This window comes from Musa acuminata, chromosome BXJ2-9, assembly GCF_036884655.1.
Source record: "Musa acuminata AAA Group cultivar baxijiao chromosome BXJ2-9, Cavendish_Baxijiao_AAA, whole genome shotgun sequence".
Lineage (NCBI taxonomy): Eukaryota > Viridiplantae > Streptophyta > Magnoliopsida > Zingiberales > Musaceae > Musa > Musa acuminata.
This window is the reverse complement of record NC_088346.1, coordinates 11737501-11760672: the sequence shown is the minus strand read 5'-3', so window position 1 is coordinate 11760672 and position 23172 is coordinate 11737501. Positions and strand designations below refer to the sequence as shown.

General features: G+C 34.7%; 1 pseudogene across 1 annotated transcript in view; it reads right to left on the bottom strand.

The window, feature by feature from the left end:
- Positions 1-328: 328 nt before the first annotated feature.
- Positions 329-23172, bottom strand: part of LOC103973909 (villin-2-like) — a 24507-nt pseudogene continuing 1663 nt past the window's right edge. Inside the window, exons 2-22 of the transcript XR_010490991.1 lie at positions 22957-23098; positions 22703-22802; positions 19837-19905; positions 19491-19727; positions 19231-19398; positions 19013-19145; positions 17290-17445; positions 17044-17206; positions 16853-16953; positions 16528-16751; positions 14542-14609; positions 13784-14174; positions 8626-8754; positions 7672-7837; positions 7556-7566; positions 7321-7461; positions 7100-7225; positions 2092-2157; positions 1421-1718; positions 857-1038; positions 329-794 (exon numbers count right to left, since the gene is read on the bottom strand). The product of XR_010490991.1 is annotated as a villin-2-like (transcript). The remainder of the gene's footprint in view (positions 795-856; positions 1039-1420; positions 1719-2091; positions 2158-7099; positions 7226-7320; positions 7462-7555; positions 7567-7671; positions 7838-8625; positions 8755-13783; positions 14175-14541; positions 14610-16527; positions 16752-16852; positions 16954-17043; positions 17207-17289; positions 17446-19012; positions 19146-19230; positions 19399-19490; positions 19728-19836; positions 19906-22702; positions 22803-22956; positions 23099-23172) is intronic.

Here is a 23172-nt window from a genome sequence, read left to right as displayed (position 1 = left end):
AAGAAGGTCGTGTTGATCCTTTAGATGTTTCTATTCAATGTGAGTGCATTGTCACAAAGCTAAGAGATGATGTCTTTACCACATCGAATGATCCAAATGTTTTAACCGGAGAGGACTTGACTAAGGAGGTCACATGCTTTGACCAATAAGGTTGTGTTGATCCTTTCGATGTTTCTATTCAATATTTGTGCATTGAAAGCTAAGAGATGTGTTTACCGAAAAGGTCACTTCGGATGCTCCAAATGTTCTTCCGGGGATAAGATATTGCATTCAACCCCAACTTGGGATGATTGCTAGAAATAAAAGAATGCATCGAACGTTAACACGCTTGGGATAAGATATTGCATTCAACCCCAACTTGACCTTGTCATCGATTCAATGCACATATTTACCTAAGCATACATGATCCATATGTATCAAACACAAAACATGTACGCACGACGACTATATGCTTGAGCAGCCAAACTCGGGATGATTGCTAGAAATAAAAGAATGCCTACCAACTCCGAAACTTACCCAAGCAAACAAATGTCGCTCATCAACAAAAAAACCAAAGCAAGAAGACCGCTCCCGACATGACTGCAAATCCACGAGGAACCAATAAATTGGAGAGGAAAGATAGCACACAAGCAAACACATCGTTAAGCTGGATAAGATCCATGGCACCAGGCCGGGAAAGCTTAGAAGAGATCCACCTTTCTTTTCTGCATGTCCTGTTTCCATTTGGGTCGTCGATAAAATGCTTCTTTGGTCATACCCAGAACCTTGTGGAACTCGGCTTCTGATAAGTAGGCCTGCAAATGAAGAAGTTAGCGGCTGAGGGCCATTCAAGTTGGAAGAATTTTGATTCACAAACCTCTCTTTGTTTATAGTCAATTCCTCTGAATGGATTGATGGACTTCGCTTTCAGACGATCATAGCTGAAGGTAGCACCATTGCTCTCTGATACGGAGCTATCTGCTTCTGTGATTTCCTTCTCCGCTGAAACCTCAAAAGGATCACCCAACTCCGAGCCTGCACTTTCAATCTTTGCAGAATCTGCAATAGTTAACGATAGCATTACAAAACAAAGAATACATTTTCTTTCTCTCGTACAAGATCCTTGAGCTGATGTATTATTAAGAGAAGTTTTGGGCCTTCAATGATTCTATGGAAGATGGCAAGTCAACATCAAGAAGATGACAGCACCTTATATTGAAAAATGCTTCATAGCCCCATACGAAACATCAAGGTTTTCAAAAGGCTTCAGTAAACTTTGTTTCTTCTGGAAAAAGAGAAAGGCAATGTCTAAAATGAAGATCTAGCGTTGCAAAATTGTCCTAACTCCTAAGAAGGGCAACCACATTTAGCAAATGGAATGCAGAAGATAACATGCTCATACTACTACCATGATATAGTAAAAAAGGGTCAAAGAAAGTACCATTTACAGTCTGCCCAGGGGAAGGGCTTCTGCTGAATCTTGTCGTAGAGGTTTCTGATTCTCCCTTCTTTTGCTCAGCAGTTAGAACGGAAGACAGTGCAGCAACTGCAGCTGCTCGCCGTGACCCTTGGTTTGATCATGATGGCTTTGGTGCTGATGTTTTAGCATTTGAAGATGGTTTAAAAATGTTCGCAATACCGTATCGTACCGATGTTTCGACCTAGGCTCGGTACCGGTACAGTACGGTATACCGAGCGGTACACTCAGATATGCCGAGTACTGTAGTTCTACTATAGTGCTACAGTGCACTGTTACAGTACCGGACCGATAACATACGGTCCACGTACCGGCAACCTGTCGGACCGGTACGTATCGGGCGGTACAGTTCGGTACTGTAGACGCTACTTTAAATACAGATGATAGGGCAGCTAAGACCGATGCCCTTTGTGGTTGGATGAGGAAAACAAAAAGCTTTATCCTTTAAAAGTACATAATCAACATATAGGAAGACAGATAAAATATTTCCAAAATCACCATTTCTTTCTTTTCTTTTGGTTGAACTTGCTAGCCTGACAATTAATCAAAGTGCAGCTTCTTTATTTGATACCTCAACCTAATCATGAAGCAGTTATAGCTTGATTAACTGTGACACTTGGCTCACAAACATGTACCTCTGAAGCATGCATAGCGGTAACAAACAAATGCAATAGCTTCTTCTGAAAAGAATTACCTTGAACCTGCATCACATGTAGAAGAGTTTATCTAGCATGAAGCATATGCAGTAAGCTGAGACTAAGTTGCAGGCTTAGCTTGAGGCCAAGATAATACATGTTGTGCAATATGATAAAAAAATATCTGGCAACCAATCCTGCCAAATCTATGTGCCGGATTTGTTATATTAGAGACAAGAACACATACATTATGAAAAGCACATAATTTAGGATTCTACAAGTTCGATTTGGACAAAATTCAAGAGAATTGACAAGAAAGAGGAGAGGTCTAATATTTTCTGATCTCCTTTCAAATAAAGTGGTTAAAGTGCATGAATGTAAATCAAATGTTGGTATAGGGTCCAATGGTCACATTGGTAAAGGTGTAGAGAGAGTATCCAGTTAGACCTCAATATATCACAGAACGTCCAAAAATTTTACTTTAAGCCCCACCTCAAATGACGGTCAAGAAAGAAAAATAAAAGGTCTGGTATATATCAATTTTGTAACCCTTGATTTCTAGAGCTTTTTGAGGATAAAAAAGATAATTAAATGATTTCAAATTCGGAACTATTTCAACATATTAGGTTAACCGATTTCTTCAATTTATCTAATGATGGATTGCGTCATATTAGGTGACACATTACAGCTCTCACTATTTTTCATCGAAGCAGACACTGTACGTTAAGTGGTGTCAACTCAATGGTTTCTTGTTTTTTCAATACCAAATTATTTCAGAACTCAAACATCATAAACAATATTCATTAAAAAGTGTACTAGATACAACACACACGGTGAATGGTTTATGTTTTTATTGCGTAAAAATTCACAGATATACAAAAGATCATAATACAGTATCAATTATGTGTCAGTTTCTCCGTCAACAATTGCACATCTAGCTATAAGGCGACACCATGAGTGAATGACAATGGAGCTTAGCATGACTTCAGCAATACATACTATTTTCTATTTCTGATTAGGAAAGGATAGATAGATCTACATTCATGGTAGAAGTTGGCCTCACCAAATCTGGAAAAAACCAAATGGCACTAGCAAGATCGAGATGAGTAAAAGACATGGCATTCTAGGTCAATACCGAGGTTGGAACTCACCTCAATCAGATCCAAAACTACATGGCAACCTAGTGAAGTGAAAAAATGCTGTTGGATTTTGGTTAGACAAGTTTAATTTTGCTTTAGTCTACTTAGAGTCATAGTAAGTTTACATCAAGAATTTCCTATTTTCAGATATAATTATTTGACTTTAATAATCAAATTTGCTTGTTGTTAGTAAGGCTTAAAAAAAAAAATATTTAAAGTCCTTTTGAAGACAAGATAGGGTTTGTTATACCACCTGATATGGTACGATATAGGTTGTTCTGGTCCAACAAGTAATCGGCACACGGATCGGTCTATACTAGGCGGTTATGAATTGGGTATCCTGTATCAAGCAATACGAGGCCCATACTAGGCAGCATGATTAAAACTCAATTAAGCAGGATTGGTCGTATGAGACAAGGTGGAATCCATGATTTTATTAGAGAACTTGGCAAGAGGTCAACACATGAGATTATTAGTATTGATCCATAAGCCTATCCTCTATAAATAGCAAAACAGACAAGAATTTATGATTTTTATACAAAAAAAAGGGATATTGGCAAGGCAATAGTAAAGTGGTTCAACTTCCACAGGATTCTAACAAACACAAGGCCCATATTATCAAAATATAATATCTTCAATCCAAAAGACTAACACGGGGATCCAACCTCCCGAAGGAGGTACACAACATTTATTTAAATGAGATGATAGAACTGAAAGATTGGATCAAATTCTTCACAAGGTAGAGGGATGAGTATGGGATGACACTGATGTGTGTTAATTGAACTGAGTCTACAAGAGTGAGCATCATCAACTTTCTTGTATATTACAATATAAGAGACATATTTCATAAGCCGGTTAATGACTCAATGCTTCCGATAAGATTTAAGATGCAAACTATATTAAAAACCTAATGGACATTATGGTAGAGGAGATCGGGTCATAGTACATTATCCATATTATGACTGACAATAGAGCTAATTTTAGGAAGGTCGATTTACAATTAATGGAAAGAAGACAAACACTATTTTAGATTGGATATGCAACTCATTGCATCGACCTTAAGTTGAAGGATATTAATGAGTTACTCACCATTAGTAAGAAAGTGTGTGGCAAGGGCACAGTCGGTGACAAAGTTTATATACAACCATTATTGGGTCCACTTATTGATGCAAAAGTATATATATGATAATAATTAATATGATAAGATATTTTGACCAAGCATCACTTGATTTGCTACAAATTTCATCGCTTTAAAATCAATCCAGCAAAAGAAATAGGGTCTCAAGGCAATGGTCATATCATAGGAATGGTTGGGTTTAAGGTATTCAAAATCGAGTGATGGAAAAAAGGTAGAAAGATAATTCTTTCTTCTAGATTTTGGGAGGTCATCAATAAGAGTGGGACCGCTTTACGTTGTCCTCCGTACGATCGATATGGATAAGCATCCGAAGATGCATTATCTTAGACAAATACAACTTATAGCAAGAGAGGAAGTTAAGAAAGCATTCTCCGATGATTTTAAGACTAATTAATACTTATATCGACCATAGCTCATATGAACCAAGACATCCATAATATAGGTAAATTCATTTTCAAAATAAATTATAATATAAATATTCAATATTCGAAAAAAATTTACTAACAAAATCATTTATCTTGTAGCGTATTGTCTAAATCCAACCATTCAATTCAGTATAATTTTGGAATATGATCAGATTTATTATTAGTACTAAGGAATGTTATATATTGACTCTTGCTAAAAAGTAAAGATGCAATAAAGACTATTATGGAGGGTTAACTATTCTAGAAAACTATCGGTTCATTCTCTGACACTTTAGCTATATCATGCCATTACAGTATAGATCCTGGTAGGAGAAATTTACACATACATGTTTGATTATAAATTAAAATTAACATTAATGATTTGTTATACTAATAAAGTCTTATTTATGTCTTTTTGTAGTCGAGTGGTGTTTATAATTTGAAATATTCATACCCAATTAAAGAAAGATTGTTGTCCGTGTACTTTCATAAACAACGATATCAAGTGATTGCGAACATAATTGGTCAACATTCGCATTGATTCACATGAAGATCCACAACAAACTAACGTATAGATGGTTGGAAAAACTAGATATGTCCACTACAATATGCGGCTAAGGTTGCAGTGAGCCAAGATGGACAAGGAGCTAGAGGAACTAGAGATTGATCCATCAACCTTGAATACTACAACGAAAATTCATAGCCGATATTGGAACAGGTCAAAACAACAAAGAACCATGAGATCATTTACTTGATGAGGTAGGAGATCTTCTATATCCTTTGTGTTTTATCACTGAGATAATAGAAGAAGAGGAACATCCCTCGATTAAAATGTGGCAAAAGGAGTTAGATAACCTCGAGTCAGACTACTCGAGGTCATAACACCCAACTTGCATAACCATCTACCCAACATGCAAAGACAAAGGGAAAGATAGTAGCATTAACCGCACCATTGGAAAGAATTGAGTCAGGCGATGAGGCACCTTCTCAATCATATTCAGTAACTCACTAGGTTTATAGAGATACCTGTGACATAGACAGTAGTGCCTCGATCGATGATGATAGCGATGCTGAGAGTCGATGGTTCCGCCTACTTAGTTTTAGGGTAGTGCATAGACCAGGGAGCCATATTTTACACATGCTATCCAAGATTCAGATTATGAAACTTGACGAAATACAAGTTTATACACGGAAAGGGAAGGGGAAGGCAATTGATGATTTTGAGTAGATATGACAGAGCCTATACAATGTAGATATAGAGCGGGGCTTATCATATGCCTAACCATCATATTATAAAGGATCATGCGACCAACAATAGTACGGTAATAGTTAGTCATTCTTTTTGGAGGCTGGTCGGTCTTATGATACGAAGCAACAAATCGATGATGAAAGTAGAAGTTTCAATGATCTCTAACCTTTGCATACATGCCACAATCATGCTTATCTCGGGAGTCGCCTTAGACATGTGGTTTAGTACGATCAAGTTATAACCATCACCATATTGATGCACCAATGACATATCACGTTTAAGTATATTATGTCATGAGAGCAATTTCAGAATTAGGTATGTTAAATATACCAATATTGATATACAAATACATAGGATTGAGGACACCAATCGATCGCCTGTGGAGTTCTATCGTTCTTTTTTATGGTAAAACAAGGTATTCCATTGATTGATCAATCTATTACTTGATTCATTTGAATCTTAAAATTTCACTTGTAATCTAATAATTCAAGTCATATCTTTATAGATAATTCAATATCAATGAAAGGATGGGTCAAAACATATCACAATGCTACTCCTTAAATCTTGAAAAAGATATGTGCCACTATTCCTTCTTAATTTAGATTATTTTCGATGAAATTATATTAAACTTACATTTAGTTCCAAATAAAAACCCCTAATCTAAGTTTTTTTCTTTTTTAAGGTATTTTTTTAGGTTTTTTGGGCTTTTTTCTATCCTATCAACATGCCCACCCATACTGACACTCAGCACATAGGTAGAGGGCAGCATGTGTCATGCCATCGATCAACACACCCGGTCGGAATGGTAAGTCAAACCCTAGCCAGGATATTAATCAAACTAATTTAAACTTTCTATTAAACCTTTACTAACTTACATCGCTTGATTCTTTTCTTTAGGCTCTAACTCAGAATCTTAGGCATGGTGTGCAATTTTCCAACTTCATAACTATTAGATCTATTATTTACAACATAGAACCATGATTTATATCATTAAGTTGAGCTCTTTGATCGAAGAAAGGTTCAGAGAACCAATGGCTCAACCAAAAATGAAGGTGCAAATCAAAAGCCAGAAAAGTACCATAGATTTTGCATTGTCCCAAGAGAAATACGCCGTGAAGAAAGAAGGTTTATTACCCTCCGTGATCTTATAAAGTGGCACATGTGGGGATAAACCTTCCAGTGACACTGCAAGATCTATGTATTTCTGAAAGCCAAAGATGTTTTGTATAAATTAGATTATTGCAACAAAAATAGAACATGATAAGTAGGAAAAAGAAAAAGAAAGCTTACAACCAATACCTGTCCTATATGAAACGCACTTTGCTTCTCCTTGGAATCCACCGACTGTCCAATCCAAATAAAGACCTCGGCATGGGTGTCAAGTACCAACATGTCTTCGGTTAACAAATAATCTTGAGAATAATTGAAAACCTCAGTAACCTGCAAGCACAGTTATATGCAAGAAAAATGAGAAAGTGCAAACAATACATAGAGTTTCAATATAAAGATTATAGTTGGAAACAATCAGTCACACCTCTAATTTTCCTGGAGAAGCATCATGTTACCACAAATAAACATCAGATTTCAAAAGTTAGATCAGGCAAAATAAATGAAAATATATAAATATTAGGAAAATCTCCAAAAATATACTTTCGTGATTGAACCAGCCTTTCTTAAATGAAAACGTGTACAAATGAGGATCTTTAACAATGTCTTGTGTGATCTTTTTGCCGGTAAAACTTTGCTTACCACCAAGAGCAAACCAGAAAGCAGAGTTTTCTGTTCCCTCATTGACATGCTTCAGTGCAACACCTGGCTGCAGGAGAAAGTGGAATCTTGTTAATTCATAGAGCTCTATAAGTGTAATTATGTGTATACATATATGCAATATGCACACACACACACACACACACACATATAATATGCGTGTGTATGTGAATGCATGTTGATGTAGGTGAGGTACTGTTGAAATGTACAGAGATGCTGTCAGTGATTGCCAAAAGTATCTAAAAAGGTTTGCTTTAACAAAATCAAAATGTCAAACTTAAATCAACCATCCACAAACAGACTAAAGAAAAAGTGATTAACTGATAGACCAAAGCAAAAGCAGTTTCAATGATGAACCTAAAGCTCAAACCAAGAATATTTCTAGTTTCTTGTTCACTGAAAGTAAATGATCATCCCCTTATGCCCACAATTATAAACATTAGAAGTAAAAGAATACTTGTAGTTAAGCAAGACTCAAAACAGAAGCCAACAATGAGCAGATACAAAAATGCATCTCAGAGCTAGTAATGAAACAAAACCACATATCTGAAACAGTTTGCACCAAAATTGTCATACTTACACCACACCATAGCAGCTTGTATGTGTTTGTGGAATTGGCTGCATTGGCTGAGACTATTACTAAGTATTTTAACTCTCCCCAAGCTCTACATTAGCAGAAGCATCATGCACTGGGTTGTCTCTTTTTCCTATGTACTCTGTTTACTTTGACTGTATTTGTCATCATGAAGTGCAAAGACAATTTCACAAGTTGACATAACAGGAAAAGAGAATGATGACATTGAACCAAAAAATTGATACAAAATTTTGGATGCATGCCTTTAAAAGTTCTGCAATTTGTACAGCACACTGCTGCTGTTCGAAAGTACTTGAACTTCCATTCCATATGAATAGTGAATTTCCAGATTGCAAAATGAAACAATCGCTGGAACTTAATGATGTTGCCACCTGAAACAAAAAGATGAATTTCCCATATATCCAACACTTGTTCATATGCAAAAATAAAGAATATTCCACTGACATGTCAAATTAAATGAGAATGATGTTCTATTTAATAATAATGAAAATTAGAAGATTCCTAGGTGAAGCTGCACAGAGAAATATGTTCCTTGCTACCTCAAGAAGGGCAACCAAGGATGACTAATCAAGGGCATATTAGGTACTAAGACTGCATCATGTGCTATGTAAATCATTTTGTGCTTCTCTTACATGAACTAAAAGCTTTGATTATGTATCTGGTAAGAAGTTCGACAATTTATTGATTAGTCAATTATTTCAAATTCTACCACAGGCAGAAGCCACAGTTGTAAAAATTGTTAAGCATATGTTGGTTGTTGTTTATGTGCTAGAATTTTTAATTTTCTTCTACTGGCATTACTTCATGAACTCTATTAGTTTCACTGTATCATAATCTACTGTCTTTGTTTTCATTATCACAATATTAACTTATGTTCAGCTCACCAAACTAAGTTTTCCTTTGTTTTGTCACTCTTTGATGTACAAAACCTGGGTATACTGACTGTTATATTATAAAGTATTATGCTCCCTCAAAGGTTCTTCATCAATAACTATTATTATTTGAGTTACTAACAATTGTATATGCTTTACTTGAGCCAAGAAGAATTGGATTCTCTCTCATTTTCAACAACTTACATTGTTGGGCATGATCAGTAAGCTATCCCTAACAGTAACTATCTACCACATATGGGTAGAAAGCATGGTTCGCCATACTATGGTGTACCACCCGATATGAGCGGTATATAATGGTCTGATAGGGGACCGATACGCGAACCATCCTGTACCAAGCAATACACGTTATATGACCCTGTATCGGGTGATACAAGGTCTGTACCGATCGGATTTTAACCGTTACTAATCAAGGCCTGAGATTGCCTGTTTCAAATGGTCAATTTGATCATTTGAATCATAGGAAAGAGTTTTTAAACTCTTTTCTTCCCCCTCTTTCAACCCATTTTACTCCCGCGATCTCTTAACCTCTCTTAAACTCTCTCACTCACATATCTTTCTCATTCTTATATTTTCACTCTCTTAAGCTCAACAAAGCTACGATTGGTAAATTGGATCAAATTTAGGAAGATTAAGAGGAAGTACACTCTAATTAAGAAGTATGCATTTTGTTTTTAGATTTTTATTGATTTAGGAGATGATTACACATATTCTATGTGGTGGTTAATGACTTAATGTCTAATATGTTATTTAACATTTTTTATGATAGAGTAGTGTTAATTAAGGAGTAATTAAGGCCTTTAATGTTATGATTAGTGTGCTTAATGCTGTTTTTTTTTTCCTGAAATTAAACACTTAATGGGTTAAATCTTTGTATTTCATGCATAGGTGATTTATGTGATGGAATAATAGGTTTAATTAGGTTTTAGTTAAGTTTTTTAATATTATGATTAGTAATTTTAATGATGATTTAATCAAAATTTGACCTGTACTAAGTTAATTCAATGTCTCTAATATTTATTAGGGTATTTAACATATTTATAATGGTGAAAGAGGACTAATTAGGGATTAATTAACTGTGTTAATGCTATAATTAGTGTATTTAATTATGATGATATAGAAATTTGTCTTGGGTCAATTAAATGACTTTAATAGCTATTAGAGTGTTGACATATTTATAGTGAAGAAAGAGGAATAATTATGGAGTAATTAACTATATTAATGATGTGATTAGTATATTTAATGATGATTTCATCATAATTGACTTATATTGGATCAAATTTATGTGTTTAATGCTTCTTAGGATATTTGACATATTTATAGTGGTAAAATAGAGCTAATTCGGGTTTAATTAAGTTTTTTTTAATTATTGTAGTTAGTGTATTTATTGATAAATATAATGATATTGAGTCAATTCTACGTATTTAACATCAAATACGTTGATTGGCATGTTTATATTGATAAAGTTAGATTTATTATATATAATCACACTAAAGGAATAGGCACATGATGACGTTTGGGATCATGTCCAAAAGATAAATAGGAACCGTCATCATTGATAATGTGTTTATTGTGACTACATCAGCAAGGGTGGAGGAATCACCTGAGTAAAGATGCGTTTGATCGACAGGTATCCCGAAATTACAAAATGCAATAAGTTCGGACGGAAGTCCATAAATCACTTCAATAAAAATTACAACAATACTATAAGGCTACGTATAGTATAAGGCTAATGAAGAATACTATAAGGCTACATAGGAACCAATTTATGATGAATACGAGGGTTGCAACAATAATATCAATCTGGAATTCAGAGTTGGTATTTGTGCATCACTAGAGCATCAGTACATATACGAGAAAGTAATGAGACATCAATGAGCTGACTCACAATGGGAGCGTGGTAGTGGATATGCTTCGATACATACTGTACCGACAGTCGGTTGACATGTCGGAACAGATCGATAAGACGAACTTTAGTTGAAAGAACTAACCAATCCCTTTACCAGATCGAAAAACCATCAAGTGTCATCATATCATATATTCTAGCTAATATTCATGTTAACTAATTATTACCATCGAAGTAGCCAAGGACAATTCCGAAGATTATGACGTGGTTGACATTTGGGACTTACAACCTTCTTTTCATTTACCAAATCATATTTGGTGTCAATGTACTCCACCATAATGTAATTGAATTGCAATCAACACTGATATTTTAGTGTGTAACCATTTCATGTATTACTGTCTTCATCATCATAAAATGGAAACCAATTTCTATTACTGCTGTTGGACTCCTCACTAAGAATACTATTCTCTATCATGAACTGCAAGTATAAACCAATTTCTATTACTGCTGTGGACTCCTTACTCATTATACTATTCTCTATCATGAACTAAAAGTATAAATCAATTTCTATTACTGTTGTTGGATGCCTCACTCAGATTACTATTCTCTATCATGAACTACAAGTAATTTATCAAGGTCTTATAGAGGAAAAACATAGAAATCTCAAACTTATTCATCATGCTTGATGAATAAATTGCAATAGAGATGCTTTAACAGAAAGTTTGTGGCCCCTTGGAAAAGTTGGATACTACTCTTAAATATTGAGAGTTTTCATGACCTTTTTCATGAAGTCCTCTTTTCCTCTTTTTCATTCATCTTTTGGAAGCAAACAGCCCAGCTAATTTCCTTGCACATTACTATAATAACATGAGAGGAATTTACATGGAGCCAGGAAAGTTACCCCCAAAACTGCAAAGGATGATACATGTAGACACCAATAACATGCCATTCCAAAGATAACTATTGCTCAAATGAATTTTCCATATCTATTGATATGGAAGCCTGTACAACAATCCAAGCAAATGTACAAATATGATAAACTACCTGTTATATTTTCTTTTGTTTGTTTCATCCAAACTATGGTTGGTCTGTTATTATGTCTACATGTAGTATTCTGCCCACATTTCGGTTTATTTCACCATTGCTCTTGAAGTAGTGGAATGTGTTAGTTGTACATTGCAATGTATATTTTATGCTAATGAATATGTTACCTTCTTTCAAAAGGAATTTAAAATATTTGGACTTACTCTGCTTTCCTTAAGTTTTGGATATAATTGCTTAGTTCGTTAAATCAAATTAGTTTATTAACTAGAAAGGGGAGCATATTATGCACCTACTAGAGATCACTACGCAAATGAGTCCTTACCAGGAAAAGAGCAAAGCTTGTGTTAACCTTTTACATCATCAAGCCCAAATATTTCCCCCTTGGAAACCTAATGACTGAAAGCAGGGTTTAAGCTCAAAGTTCTGCCAATATTCAATTAGGTTTAGCCTAAAGTTGGCCAAAGCTAATTTTGAACTTTGATCTGCTTGCCTTCACCACTTTCATCTTCAAGTCAATTAGACTAGATCTCAAGGGTTTTCCCAGAACAAATTCAGGTGTAGGGCAAGCAGCAACAGTTCCCATAAAACTAGCATGCCATAGAACCAACTACCAAGTGCAATGTCTTATGTAAGATTATTGGTAACAAGAACAAGAATGAGAACTGTAACTCAATCAAAGAATATGGATGATAAGAGAACTGAGGTGGTAAATTCGGCTGCTTTAATAATTTTACTTGTCTGAGGGCCCTGGAACGGCAGGAGAGGGCCCGAGTCAAAGAGAAAAGAGAATCCAAGGGAGGAACGGGTGCTGACGAGAACACACCTTCATCCCAAATCCATGCATGAGGAGATAAAAGGAGGGTAAGTCTGTTTGAGGAGAAGCAGCTCCTGAAACATATGTTTGAGGAGAAGCAGCTCCTGAAACATAGATGCTTTTTCCGAGTCATGGTGTTTGAGGGACTTTGAATAAAGTAAAACTAAAAGCTGCTGTTATCTAAACCAACACTTGATATGGAAAAAAAATCACTCAAGATCATGTGATTTTCTAAATATCTGCTAACACATATAAAGACAAAGATATAATAATCAACATATGAAATGAAATTAGTAGGTGGGAAAAAGGCCTCAGGATATTAATATATTATAGTCTTGGACAGATTTTCTAACCTTATCAACATTTTTTGGTGAGTACTAGAGATTTAAACAAATTTTTACAAGAATAACACCTAAATTACGAGCAATAAAAAGTTCTAATTACTGAATAATGCTTGTAACCAAAGTATACAATACCGTACCGTATCGATATTTCGAGGTTGACTCGATATGGTACGGTACTGTGTATCGTTCGGTATATCAGGACATATCGAATGGTTTTAAATATTTTTTTTCTCTACAGTAGTATTGTAGCAGTGCAGTGTATCACTCTAGCACTGTATAAAATAACATAATTGCACTAAAGCATCTTCTCCTCTACCCTCTTTCCTCTATTCGCTCTCTTCTTCTCCTCTCACCCCTTTCTTTCTCTCGTCTAATCAATCATTTTCCATGGCCCCACCCGTAGAAAGACAGATCTCACGGCCTGCCTCCTCGTCACCCTTTGACTTTTGAGAACTGGCAGACCTTGTTTCCTAGAAGAATGCCATTGCCAAGCCCCCTCGAGCCCTCCAGTCTTCCTTGGTCCTTAGCCTTTAATATTGCCATCCTCCATATCTGTTCCCTAGTCAGTGCTGGCAATAGCAACTCACAAGAGGCTGTCAGTGACCTGTTGATAATGGCAACCTGACAAGTCACCACTGCAACCACAACGACAATGGTCTTGTAGATGGCCATTGCCGATGTTGGCATCATCTCAGTGAAGAGGCCACAATCAAAGCTAGTTACTGTAGCCCTTAGTGGGCCATTGTCACTGCCATTGTTGCACTGGTAACATAGCCCATGGACCAGTACCACCACTTGTGGTGGCAGCAATCCACTGGCTGCCAACCTAGGGCTGATGCCTAAAGTAGTCCTACTACAAGAACATCTTAAGATGTAAGATTAGTTTTAAAACAGTTAAAAATAAGAAAAAATAAAGTAGCAACTGAAATAGATAATAGACACGAGGAAGATGCTCACAATGAGATTAAATCAACTAAGACGATGTATCCAATAACAGTATCAATAAAATAACTATACCAGCAATATTATAAGCCTATTCTCTCAAGGAACAAGCAAAAGTTTTACAGTAATAATATCAAATAAGGATAATTCTAAATTTTCAAGTACCAAGAGCTGATAGATCCAATATTAAAGTTCCTAAAGTAGGATATCTTGACGGAACAATAATTTTTGACATGAAAGAGGTATAGATGTATAGACCAAGGTTTTTAATCTCATACCATATTGGCATATCGAGCGACGTATTAAGCAGTATGCCTAAAATAGGCATAAAACTCTCCGAAAATACCTAAAAAATAGAAAAAAAAAGTTAAGATAAATTTTTTAAGTTAGAAATAAATATATATTTAGTATAATTTTAGCAAAACTAATGTAAATTAGGTAAAAATAGTATCATATATCTTTTTTGGACTTTGATGAGTAGTCTTGTACAAGGTTCGTAATTTTAGTCTATTTTGGATTGTCCTTCCGTTAATATTGAATTATCTACCGAAAAATTATTTGAATTGTTAGATTATTTTGTATATAACTTAAACTTTAAGATTCAAATGAATTAAGTAATCACATGTGTAGATATACCTGATTCTACCACCAAAATGAATGACGGGTTATATGTTTGTTGAGTTTGATTTAATCCATAAATCATTACTTTGTTAAGTTTAGGAGAGTGAAATGTGAGAATAAGAGAGAGATTATGAGTAAAAATGAGTTTGAGAGAGTTTAACAGAGTATAAGAGTGGAATAAATTGAAAGAGGAGGGAGGAAAGGGTTTAAAAACCCTTTAGGATGCCTCCAATAGTTAAATTGACCGTTTGACCGATACGTACCACCCGGTAGCAAGCAGTCTACATGCCGATCTGCTAGCAGATTAGTACGTACTGATCGATATTGAGCGGTCCGCGTGCTGGTCTGCTAGCGGACCGATACGTATTGCTCGTACCAGACGGTATAATATGAAATTAAAAATCTTAGTATAGACATCACCCATAGTGAGACTCAGACAAGAGTCCCCCAACTAATATTTATCCATGAATTAATGTCATACACTCGTCTATAAAGCTATTATCCCTTGGAGCCATTTGCTACTCTTCTATAAGGATTAGGGATCACTTAGAAAACAAATGGCAATCAAATCCAACCAATCTTTTAAGATATCAGAGCTATTTCATGGGGGTGCACGAGCAAATTCTAGATGAAATATTGAAGGCAAAAGGATTCTTCACATGACAAATCTCTTAGACAATCTCCATAACAGAAAGGTAAAAAAATAAATCTCTATACAGCTAAAATAGTGATAAAAGAGAAAACCAGAAGGAAACAAATGAAAACAAAGATCAGAATAAAGTTAATATGCTTTAAATAAAAAATGACATTTCAATATTGTTCTACTAGTTAACCATCCAAAGGACAAAAAAGTAATGGTGGGGAATTTTATGAGAGTGAAGTAGAACAAAAAAAAGAAAGGATCAGAATAACATATTGAGGAAAAGAGAATTAAGGGAAAAAAAATTCATTCTCTACTGCTAAATTTCTAAATTTTCAGCATAATGTTAGGATGTCACTAAAAAAAATGAGTAGATAAGAAGTTAAATATATGGGGACTTAAGATTTTTTCATAAATAGAGTCCGTGTGTTCAGGCATTAGGTATACAAACAAATTTGGGTTGACATTATCAAGGTAGTTCAAGATGGTAAAATATTAAGAATATTAGAATATCAGGTTAAAAGATGCTGATGAGAATGAGAATCAACCATACACAAATTGCCTGAAGTGAGAAGTCCTTTCAAAATGGACCATGAGTTATGACTTATGATACTCAAGGAACTAAATTGACAATAAGAATAGGAATCACTCCCTCTGTGCAAAATGCTCAAAATGACAGGTCCCTTCAGAGTGCACCATAAGTTGAAAATTATGACACCCGAGGAACCATTGGATAATAATGCAACAATTGTCTTAGCCTGGCAAAAAGAGTTTATTAAGAATCTTAGTCTTAAGTCTTAACCTTGTTGAACAAAGTCTAGGATGGTAAATTGCCTATTAATTGAACCTGGCAGTTGGCACCAATGAAGTCATACCATGGAGTATGTGTAAAAGCAAAAGAATAAAAACTGTGGATACAGATATGTCACAAAATTGAATTCCAGTCCAGATCATTTCTCATAGGATGGATTCACCACATAACAAATTTTATCATGACTCAAACGTGCCAAGAAAAGAAGAATTTTTCTTTTCCTTCCTCAACAAAGGTTTGCTCATTGCCAATTACCCAAATACTATCCTTTCCCATCCAACAGGCTAAAAAGTAGTCCTCTTTCTTCTCACTAGAATGATATGTGTAAAGCATGATATAGCAATCACCACTATAAAATTTACCAATCTCTTCCTTAGGAACTGGGTTCTTGGCGCTACCATATTAATATGCCAAACCTGAGAGAGTTTTCACAGTTAGAATTCAAGAGAAACAAGAATCATCTAGCTTTGCATGGAGTCCATGGAGTATCTACGGGCTAAAGAAAATGAAAAGTAACCTCAAGTTTTCCACTGCCTTCAAGCAAAGAAGGAACTTCCTCACTTATTGGAGAGCCTTTTGAAATTCCTTTAAGATCAACACCTTGTTGCTTTAACAAAGCTGGAAAACATGAAATGATGAAAAATATCATAAATGAACAAAAAACACAATTTATCACTTCAATGAAAAAAAAAAAAGAATTGCTAGTACCAGCAACTTTTCCTCGTCCTTCCTCTCCACTAGAAGTTCCTGTTACTGTTACTGTACCAGCTGGCCATGATTCAAAGTTGGACTTGAATGAATGTGTTTCATAATTTTGGATAATTTGAGTGATGCGTGTAGTTTTTGGTTTGTTTTGATTGATGATGAAGTCCTAAGAATATTTAAGGCACTAAGAGCACCTATGTTGAGAACACAAATCCAGAAATTATTAAAAATGAAGATGAAAAATCCTACCTCAGCAGCTTTGCTGGCAGCTTTTCTCTCTTCAACTTGTGTCACCCGACCAACCCAAATGAATATCTCAGCCCCACAATCAAGTAGATAGCATTTATAGTTCTCCAACATTGCTTTAGAAAGTGTGTTCTCTTCCAACTTCAACTATCATTAATGCTACAAAAGTACTTCTATATTTTAAATTAATTGCAAAAAAAATTCTTAAGTCTAGGTAAGCATCGATGAACAATTACATGAACAGTGGTACAAGATATACAACAACCATGACAACTAGTTGTAATGTCCATCTTTTTGCCATTGAGTTTTATCTAAGATAATATCCTTAGTTAAATCAAGTGCATTCAAATATTTATTTATAGTTTTTAATAAAGTCTGCTTAGGTTCTCTCTACCTCTCCTTGGACTACTAATATTAGTTATCTCCCCTCATTTAACCACAACATTTATATATATGCCTATACTATCTTAAATCATTCTTTCTCATTTTATCCTATATCCTATAAAGAATGACCTTATTAAAACTGGTATTTAGACTTTATTAGAAACCTAAGTAGCCTATGCTCTGGACCAATTAATTGTATTTACTGGTCGGACCAGAAAACATGATGTGAATTGGCTGATTTCCCTTTATAGATATCTTAAATCATTATTTCTTATATCATTTTATCTAAATACCAGTTTTTAATCAATTCTACTTAGGTTTCTCTCTACCTCTCTATGCTTTTCTAATAAGTAAACTGATTCTCAAATGTGCATAACTGTTCATCCTTAAATTTGATTATTATCTTAATCAGATTAGAAATTTTATTGTGGTTGCATAATATGAGATATTTTTCATAGAATTATGTCATTTTTGTTTCTAAAACTCATATCGGATCCATTTGGAATAAGATTCCCTTTATTTGGTAACCTTATATCTCTCAGTTGCACATCATCTGATTTCATTTCATGTATTGCATAGAGGACATTCTCCAAAAGGCCTACATATAAAAAAAGGTAGAATTTGAACTCATAAAGATCACCATGGACAAAAAAACCAAGAGAGGTTACTTTCCATCTACCTCGTAGTGATAATGATATAAAAAAGACAGAATTCTCAAGGCTCTAAAGATATATGATAGAAGCGAAGACACCAAATTTTATGGAATAATAGCTTGCATATTTCCAAGAAACTACAAGAAAAAAGAATAAGGGATGATATGAGACGAGTGCACGTGTGCACAGGAGAGCAAGCAAGAGAGAGAGAGAGAGAGAGATGACAGAAGCTTAAACTTGAATGTGAAAGAAAAACATAAACTAATTGATCCAAATAAGACTCCAAAGAGTAACTATTGATCACTAGAAGAGTTCACTGAACTTATATTAAGTAGGCAGCTAATGAGTAAAACATACATAATCAAGGAAAAGTAAGATATTTAGATCATCTTTGTAAGAACTTTCAAAATATAAATATATAGACTAAACAGAAAATTGTAATGTTGATATGATCAAAACCACATTCATGTACCCTTGTCCAGTTTCTACTAAACAATCATTATCATGAAGGCACAGGTACTTCCTGTTCCACTAAATAGTAAATATAGTCCTGCAGAGACTTGACCATGTGAAAAGCAATATTCAAAAATATGGAAATTAGAAGAACAATTGTATAACAGAATCATTGCATAAAACACAGTTGGAAACTCATGTATGCACTACTGAACAACAGAGTTCTAAAAAAATACCTATAGAGTTTTGCAGGACCGGCTTCCAGAATGATGTCATCTTCACTGACTACTTTTTTGCCAATTGGTGCAAAGCCACCAAAAAGAACCCAGAATTCACCGGAGTCTGACTCAGCTTGGAGCTTTCCATCATCTTACACAATGCAAAATATAACAACAATAAGATTAAATGTGCAAACATGTAAAGAATATTATCCAGTAGAACTAAGTATTCTCACCAATGATAGCAACATCACATGTTCCTTCATGGTACTTGTCCTTCAAATATTGTAAACTTTAGCTCTTTCTTGGATATTAGAGTTAGCACCATTGAACTGATATATTTTCTTTTCAGTATCCAAGATAAACACATCATCATGATTCAGAGATGACCGAGCAAATGGAACCTTCAAAAGTAAATTCATAAGTCATGACATGCACGCAACAGACAACCTTGCACATCAGAAGTCCACAAAAATTCATGGAAACGATTTAACACCTGCTTCATTCTGACAAATCGTTTTCCTTTACAAACATATAATCGTGTTTCAAACTTTTCCTCTTCAGGCTTTTTAAATCCAGATGCAAATCCTCCTTCCAAAGGTATAATGCAAGGTTTAAAGAATGACAAAAACTTGTCAGATTCAAAGCCTTGAAGTTCCCTGTGCTGGACAGAATGACCTCCAAGAACTGCACCAAGTTCAACTGTTTTGATTGCTGCAGTCCCAGCTTCATCCTGTGATCACCCATAAACTACATAAGCAATTTGAAAATATATCATTCTTAGTTTTTTCCTTACGAAAAGATATATCTTTTACCAATATAAGTAGGTATAATTGGCATACTTGGCTTGACTCCCTTCCAATCCAGAAATGAATATCATAGAGGTAGCCACGACTTTTGCCTGAAGATGTCTGCAACAATTAATCACAAAAATATGAAGCAAGGTGCAGAAATCCATATATAGAGGAATCTTGCATGTTCATATTTGCATGGACATTATAGAAGATCCTTAAGCGATCAGCACTAAAGGAAGCTCAATGCTGGTATAAAAAGCCATGTTTCCAGATGTAAAGCAATATTTCTAACCAATTTGTGATAGTGCCATGAGCAAGAATATAATGCTGTTGCAAAAGAACATAGAATATCAAATGCCACATCACTTCTGATTTAACTGAAAAGCTACTAGACAATGTAGGAAAGATGATGAATTACCACAACTTCTTGGCATGCCCCATTTGTTGCACAGATTTTTGGCTTGTAGGCCAGTAGAGGAATTCAGGACTCAAACCTGAAACAACTTAGTAATTGTTCAGTTAAAACCTAGGATGTTAGAGGTTGATATAATCAGAAAGCAGCAGTTATGATGCTGTTATTTCTTTACTTGGTAGCTGTTCAGTTCAATTCTAAGATGCTAGAGGTTCATATAATCAGAAAGCAGCAATTGCAGAACTTAATAATCAATAACAGAAAAAAGTTAAAAAAGAGAGAAGCTCGAGAATGAGGAAAGGGAAGGAGAGTCGACAAGAAAACCACTTGCAACAGAGATACCAAATGGCTTCCAAGAAAAAGGTAGGGAAGGGTTTCTACAGAAAAACACTTTTCTATGAAAGTTAAATATAAGTTGTCCGGACAGGTAGAAAAGGAACCCTTTTTTATGTATGAATGCAAGAAAATGTGAAATCTAATCACTTTCTGAAAAGACACAACAAGAAGTCATAGACATGAGAACTTCGATAATTTTCCTTTATATTCTTTCATTGAATTAGTCCAAAACAGAACTTTTACCGAAAATATGGATATTAGTCTTACAAACCTTTTTAGTTTACCAATTAAACAAACATCAAACCATGGACTAACCAAGGGACAAGATTTCCCATTAAGTTTCCTGTGCAACCACACATGCTTATGTTCTTTAGCATAAGGCATTTCTAACCCGAGTCTCAAGCAAACTCAACTGTAAGTGCAACCATGAATCATCATAAAGGGCTTGTTTTCATAACTCAAATTAGAACTCAAAAGACTCCCATAAACATAAAGAAAACATTTAGCTTGTCTCTTTTCCTGACTTAACCAATCAACTATGCATTTCGTCTAAACATAAGACTCCAGGAAATTCTCCAAGAAGAATAAAGTATCTGGATTCCAAAATTCATTTTCCTAATGTACAGATTGTGGCCTCATCTGTTTCAGGATGTATAGACTATAGACTATCAACTATGAAATATGTATAAGAATGTAGGATACTGATACCAAAAGGTAAGAATTCATCCCTAGGATAGATCTTTGAAAAAGAAGGGATCCGAAAATGATCAGTTGCTTTATGAATTATGATGATAAAGAATAATATCTTAACAAGAATCCCTGATCTATTTATTATAAAAGATTACTTTTCGTAGCTTCAACAATTTAGAGAACATAGCAACAACATAATAAATTAAGATCATTATTTTAGCCTCACTAATCATAAACTGATGCTTAATACAAATCACACTTGTATAATATATCAAATCATATATTCATTCATCTATAACAAAATACCAGCATTAAAAATTTCTCCCAAGAAGCTTCCGTGAAGTAGTCTTTGAGTATTAATATTTTAAAAATTGAATACTCGAGAAATTAGCCAACAATATTCATGAACCGTCTTAAAAGTGTCAGACCTGACATATGTCGAATACAGATGCAAAAAATAATTTAAATTTTCATGTTGCATAGCATATCACAAGCCCCTTTAGCAAGAAATTTCAGCTAAAAATCCTAAATTAAGAAATCTGACCAAAATTCCTATCCACTTAATACTACAAATTTAAGGGTTAACACATAAGGATGACTAATTAGAAACAACTGGACTCACAAGAAACTTGTTCCAATGATCCTCAACTAAGTCCAATGATCCTGATGCTATGAACCCCTTGTTGATCGTAAATATGATTTTGATTTTGACAACCTAGGTTATAAATAGCCAATGGTCCACATAAATTATTATTTGTTGATTGCAAATCACACAAGCTACTTAGCCATGGGCCTCATAATCACACTTTACTTGGACCTGATGTAATTTTTTCCACAATCTATCCACCACATAGCAAACCAGCAGTCAAAGCAAGAATGGTACAGATTCAACTACCATATTCGGCTCATTCAATTCTTCGAATCAGACCTGTGCATCACATGCACACAAAGCTAAACTGACCATCATGTACTCCCACAATATTTGCAAAAGAACGGATTGAACATTTAAAACAAATTAGTAGATTTATTCAGGCAAAAGAAAAAAATATGTAATAATCTGGCACATCCTCTCATCTTTACCCCATCCCAGCCAGACAAATACAGAAACTCAAACACATGCTCTCCCTGCTAAGCTAGACTGGCACACTTTCAGCATCAAAACATGCCAAGAAGAGGAACACAAATTTTTTATCTGGTTAAAGAATCTTTATTTGAGATATCATAGTTCCTAGTCAATGGATTCAAAAATATTTAGTTAGACCCTACATTAAAAAAACATTATTGTATGAAAGTGCAACATCGACATCTAGTACACAGAATATAATTTTTTATTACAAGCATGACCTATAATATTAAAAGTCAAAAGGCACTAGAGGATCTTGCATATGGCCCAAAAACTCTAAACTTTTAGGTGTGAGGGAGAAATCACAAATCCTTAGGAAAAAGAGAGAAAAATAGAGAAGACAAGAAAGATACCTGTAAAATTATGTATGAATCTCCAGAGTAAAATTTACCATTGTCAGACTTTGGCAAAGGCACTGGTTGAAAATCCTCAATCCGCCAGATCTCTGTTCCTCTAATGTTATGTTAAGTAAATTCTGCAGAGAAAACTACAAAAGATAGCTAACAAACACTTCAAACAGTAATGGAAAAGGACTAAAGATTTTGCACAACTAGATCCTAGGATAACTTGTTTTTACAGAGCATTTTGCAACACATTATAAGGATACACTTTTTGTCCAACTCCCTGAAATGCAGGATCAATGTATTTTGCAGAATTGGACATTATGCACTTGGAAGGCCTTACAGGAAAGATGTATTTACAGTTTCAGTATGTGCTTGAAATACTCAATTATGCAAGACAAGATTTTTCTGCAGATGAAATTAGCATAGTCAGTAATCAACAGGAACTATCAGCTTGTACCATTAAACATATGTCACAGATT